A 5,942-nucleotide genomic window follows, 5' to 3' on the forward strand; every position below is an offset into this window, starting at 1 on the left:
AGATAGGGATTTCCCATGTTAAACGGAGGTGTCCCAGAAGCAACATTATTACACTACTCTCGACTCTGATTCTGCAACTGGACCTGACGGCATCAGCCCAAGGGTCCTAAAATCCTGTTCTTCTGCTCTTTCACTCCCTCTCTCTGTTCTCTTCACCCTCTCTTTTGCTCAAGGTCATCTGCCATCTGCTTGGAAAACAGCCAACATCGCCACTTTGCACAAAAAAGGTGCAAAAACAGATCCTAGCAACTACAGACCAATCAGCCTTCTCCCAATTATCAGCAAAGTCATGGAATCCATCATTGCTTCGGATATGAAATCTTTCCTCTTCTCCAATGGCGTGATCTCTGACCATCAATTTGGTTTCCTACCTGGTCACTCTACTCTGGACATGCTGCTTCTGCTTTCTCAACAATGGATGGAGGTCCTCAATGCCAAACAGGAAATTAGAGCTGCCTCCCTTGACATATCACGTGCCTTCGATACGGTCTGGCACCCCGCTCTGCTCACCAAACTCTCCTCCTTTGGTATCCATGGAAATCTCCACGCATGGCTGGCGGACTTCCTCTCTAGTCGTAGTCAACATGTGGCCCTGAATGGGTTTCTCTCATCTCCTCTTCCTGTTCAGGCTGGAGTTCCCCAAGGCAGTGTTCTGGGCCCTGTGCTTTTTCTGGTCTTCATTAATGATCTCTCTGAAACCACCTTTAGAGGCCATTGTTTTTTCCCCGCAAGCGGGGGTTGGCCCTTTTCGCGGACTGTGGTTGTTGTTGGTTTTCGGTCCCCTTTTTGAAGCAATGTTTTATGGTCGGATGCCCTTCCTGCCGCCAACCCTTTTTGTCGCTTGAAAATCCTCTCTATCTCTTTGCTGATGACTACTCTCTGTCGCTCCATTCCTCATCCCTCAGATCGGCAGTCTGCAGCCTCCTCACTCTCTGCAGCCCTGGACAAAATCACAGACTGGGCAAACAAGTGGAACATGTCTTTCAATCCTGACAAATCTCACACTCTTACGATGTCTCTCCGAAAAGACCGACTGGACAACCCTCCCATCCACTTTCTGAATAATCCTCTCCAAGAAGTTCTGTCACTCAAGCTTTTGGGTCTCACTATCTGCCATGATCTTTCCTGGGAAAACCACATTTCAAATCTGGCCTCCAAAGCCAGTCGCCGACTGGGCATCCTCCATCATGCGAAGTCCTTCCTTGGCACACCTGAGCTCCTCACCACATACAAGGCTTTCATCCGCAGCTCAATGGAATACTGCTCTCCCCTCTGGACTGGTGCTCCTGCGTCTCACCTAGCTCGTCTTCACGCTGTTGAAACCAAAGCGTTCAGAATCATTGGAATCTCCCGCGATGAATGTAACTCCAAGGGCCTTTCACTCACTCACCGCAGGCAGCTTGGTGGTCTTTCCATCTTCTACAGACTCCTCTCTGGCCTTGCCCCCCCAGCTCTCTCTGGGCTGTCCCCCAAATATTCCTACAGGTCGCACAAGATCTGCCTGCAACCCTCTTATGGTTAAACTGCCAAAATCAAGACTCTCTGCTCACCTTCACTCCTTCATGCCTCTTTTCTCCTGCCTCTGGAACAAACTCTCTCACTCTCTTCAATCCCACTCCACCGTCCAGGTCTTTAAAACAGCTGTTCACCACCATCTCTTATCTTCCCCCATCCAAAACCTTGATCTTTTCTACCCCCGCTAATTTCACCCGAAATCCACTTCTTTGAAATACCAACTTCTGTCCTGGAAGTCCTTGGTGTCCTTGTGTTTTATACTTCTCCCACCCACCCCTCCTCCCCCTTCCCACGCCTCCTCCCCCCAAGCCCTCTCCCCCCCACACATCTCCCTGCTCTCAAATGTTGTGTTTGTGTGCTTCCCCTTCTCTCCCCATCTTGTCTTCCGCTCCCTCTTTTAATATATTTTGTTTGTCTGTTTGATTTGTTTGTGAAAATAAATGTTAGCTCTTTCACGAGCCTCGATTCAGCATACAAAAAAAAAAAAAAAAAAAAAAAAAAAAAAAAAAAACAGATGGGGAAGGGTGGTTTGTTAAATAACCACACATTAGATGGGGAAGGGTGGTTTGTTAAATAACCACTCATTAGATGGGGAAGGGTGGTTTGTTAAATAACCACACATTAGATGGGGAAGGGTGGTTTGTTAAATAACCACACATTAGATGGGGAAGGGTGGTTTGTTAAATAACCACACATTAGATGGGGAAGGGTGGTTTGTTAAATAACCACACATTAGATGGGGAAGGGTGGTTTCTTAAATAACCACACATTAGATGGGGAAGGGAGGTTTGTTAACAAACCAAGCATCAGATGGAGAAGAGACGGTTGTTAAATAACCACACATTAGATGGGGAAGGGAGGTTTTTTAAATAACCACACATTAGATGGGGAAGAGACGGTTGTTAAATAACCACACATTAGATGGGGAAGGGAGGTTTGTTAAATAACCACACATTAAATGGGGAAGGGAGGTTTGTTAAATAACCATGCATGATGGGGAAGGGAGGGTTTGTTAAATAACCACACATTAGATGGGGAAGGGTGGTTTGTTAAATAACCACACATTAGATGGGGAAGGGTGGTTTGTTAAATAACCACACATTAGATGGGGAAGGGTGGTTTCTTAAATAACCACACATTAGATGGGGAAGGGAGGTTTGTTAACTAACCAAGCATCAGATGGAGAAGAGACGGTTGTTAAATAACCACACATTAGATGGGGAAGGGAGGTTTGTTAAATAACCACACATTAGATGGGGAAGAGACGGTTGTTAAATAACCACACATTAGATGGGGAAGGGAGGTTTGTTAAATAACCACACATTAAATGGGGAAGGGAGGTTTGTTAAATAACCATGCATGATGGGGAAGGGAGGGTTTGTTAAATAACCACACATTAGATGGGGAAGGGAGGTTTGTTAAATAACCACACATTAGATGGAGAAGAGATGGTTGTTAAATAACCACACATTAGATGGGGAAAGGGGGTTTGTTAAATAACCATGCATGATGGGGAAGGGAGGGTTTGTTAAATAACCACACATTAGATGGGGAAGGGAGGGTTTGTTAAATAACCACACATTAGATGGGGAAGAGACGGTTGTTAAATAACCACACATTAGATGGGGAAGGGAGGTTTGTTAAATAACCACACATTAGATGGGGAAGGGAGGTTTGTTAAATAACCACACATTAGATGGGTAAGGGAGGGTCGTTAAATAACCATGCATTAGATGGGGAAGGGTAAGGGGAGGGGGTTAAATAACCACACATTATATGTGGTAGGGCAGGGGTTAAATAACCACACATTAGATGGGGTAAGATGGGGTTGTTAAATAACCACACATAAGATGAGGAAGGGAGGGTTGTTAAATAACCACACATTAGATGGGGAAGGGTGGTTTGTGAAATAACCACACATTAGATGGGGAAGGGTGGTTTGTTAAATAACCACACATTAGATGGGGAAGGGTGGTTTGTTAAATAACCACACATTAGATGGGGAAGAGTGGTTTGGTAAATAACCACACATTAGATGGGGAAGGGTGGTTTGTTAAATAACCACACATTAGATGGGGAAGAGACGGTTGTTAAATAACCACACATTAGATGGGGAAGGGTGGTTTGTTAAATAACCACACATTAGATGGAGAAGACACGGTTGTTAAATAACCACACATTAGATGGGGAAGGGAGGTTTGTTAAATAACCACACATTACATGGAGAAGAGACGGTTGTTAAATAACCACACATTAGATGGGGAAGGGAGGTTTGTTAAATAACCACACATTAAATGGGGAAGGGTGGTTTGTTAAATAACCATGCATGATGGGGAAGGGAGGGTTTGTTAAATAACCACACATTAGATGGGGAAGGGAGGGTTTGTTAAATAACCACACATTAGATGGGGAAGAGACGGTTGTTAAATAACCACACATTAGATGGGGAAGGGAGGGTTGTTAAATAACCACACATTAGATGGGGAAGGGAGGTTTGTTAAATAACCACACATTAGATGGGGAAGGGAGGTTTGTTAAATAACCACACATTAGATGGGGAAGGGAGGGTCATTAAATAACCATGTATTAGATGGGGAAGGGTAAGGGGAGGGGGTTAAATAACCACACATTATATGTGGTAGGGCAGGGGTTAAATAACCACACATTAGATGGGTGAGGGAGGGTCATTAAATAACCATGCATTAGATGGGGAAGGGTAAGGGGAGGGGGTTAAATAACCACACATTATATGTGGTCGGGCAGGGATTAAATAACCACACATTAGATGGGGTAAGATGGGGTTGTTAAATAACCACACATTAGATGGGGAAGGGAGGGCTTCTTAAATAACCACACATTAGATGGGGAAGGGAGGGTTGTTAAATAACCACACATTAGATGGGGAAGGGAGGTTTGTTAAATAACCACACATTATATGGGGAAGCGAAGCTTGTTAAATAACCACACATTAGATGGGGAAGGGAGGGTTGTTAAATAACCACACATTAGATGGGGAAGGGAGATTTGTTAAATAACCACACATTCTATGGGGAAGGGAGATTTGTTAAATAACCACACATTCGATGGGGAAGGGAGGTTTGTTAAGTAACCACACATTAGATGGGGAAGGGAGGTTTGTTAAATAACCACACATTAGATGGGTAAGGGAGGGTCGTTAAATAACCACACATTAGATGGGGAAGGGAGGTTTGTTAAATAACCACACATTAGATGGGTAAGGGAGGGTCGTTAAATAACCATGCATTAGATGAGGAAGGGAGGTTTGTTGAATAACCACACATTAGATGGGTAAGGGAGGGTCGTTAAATAACCATGCATTAGATGGGGAAGGGTAAGGGGAAGGGGTTAAATAACCACACATTCGATGGGGAAGGGATGGGGAAGGGGTAATTATCTTCAGATTTGGGGGGCGGAGTGGAGAAAGTATGAAGGTAAACGTCACGCGGAGAGAGAGTGAATACAACCCGTCACACAGAATAGTTTGAAGTTAAACAAAAACAAACACTATACAATTTATATGAACGATATCACAAACAAATGTGCAGCAAACGTACAAAAACACAAGAGTAAACGTGACGAGTCCTCCGAGTGAATACTGAAGGAGCTTTTGTCTGTCCCAGGTACCTGCCCCCCACCGACCCCCTCTCGAAAACGAGTTGTGAATGAAAGGTTGCTGGTCCCACCCGTTAATCTTACGGTACAACACGCCGGGCGTAACAACCAAACAACATTTCGTTTAAAATCCCATCCGAGAGGCTCTGTTAGGCAATGCCTTGAGGCCCAGGCTCCGTAACATGGCGCCGGGCCTCGCCCCACCAACCGGGCCTAGTGGTACCTGGGCACCTCACGGGAAACCAGGTAGCGTCCACGGACAAACGACAATGCACAGAAACAACTTCCGAACAGGCGAAGAGAACTTGTTCTCACCTGGCAGAGCTGAGCGTCGCGAAGAGGCAGAAAAACCGGGTAAACCTTCAGCATGGGGGGGAAGGGGAGGGGTGAAGGGGGGACAATCCTACCGGGTGTGGTCACCTATGTACGACCACGGAATAATATATCGAACCACACTTTGTATCTCGAGTTAATGTCCGAGGGAGATGCACAACACCACCCTTGTGCCGAAAAAGACCGTTTCGCCTTTTGATGAACGTCCGCAAACAGCTTCCAATAACTTCCGCCAACGCCTTATGCCCGAATATGGAAATGTCGACATGAGGGCGTGGCTTAGCTTGGGGGAATCCCTCCCATGGCGCGTCATCCAATGTTTGTGTTCACGTTGAATAAACTATCGATTAAATTGACATTCACAACGAGCGCCACAAAAGTACAAGAGGCGCGATTTACAATATTATTATTTATAACGCTCGTTATAATATTATTTTGCATGTCTTGCACTATTAGTATTA

The 5,942-nt window shown here is 45.1% G+C and overlaps 1 protein-coding gene across 1 annotated transcript in view; it reads right to left on the bottom strand.

The window, feature by feature from the left end:
• Positions 1-5,725, bottom strand: part of LOC137423802 (catenin alpha-2) — a 220,929-nt gene extending 215,204 nt beyond the window's left edge. The window contains exon 1 of the mRNA XM_068111318.2: positions 5,464-5,725. The gene's annotated coding sequence lies outside the window, so the exon portion shown is untranslated. The remainder of the gene's footprint in view (positions 1-5,463) is intronic.
• Between the last annotated feature and the right edge of the window lie 217 nt (positions 5,726-5,942).

The sequence above is a fragment of the Myxine glutinosa genome, chromosome 3 (genome assembly GCF_964187855.1).
Source record: "Myxine glutinosa chromosome 3, kmMyxGlut1.1, whole genome shotgun sequence".
NCBI lineage: Eukaryota > Metazoa > Chordata > Myxini > Myxiniformes > Myxinidae > Myxine > Myxine glutinosa.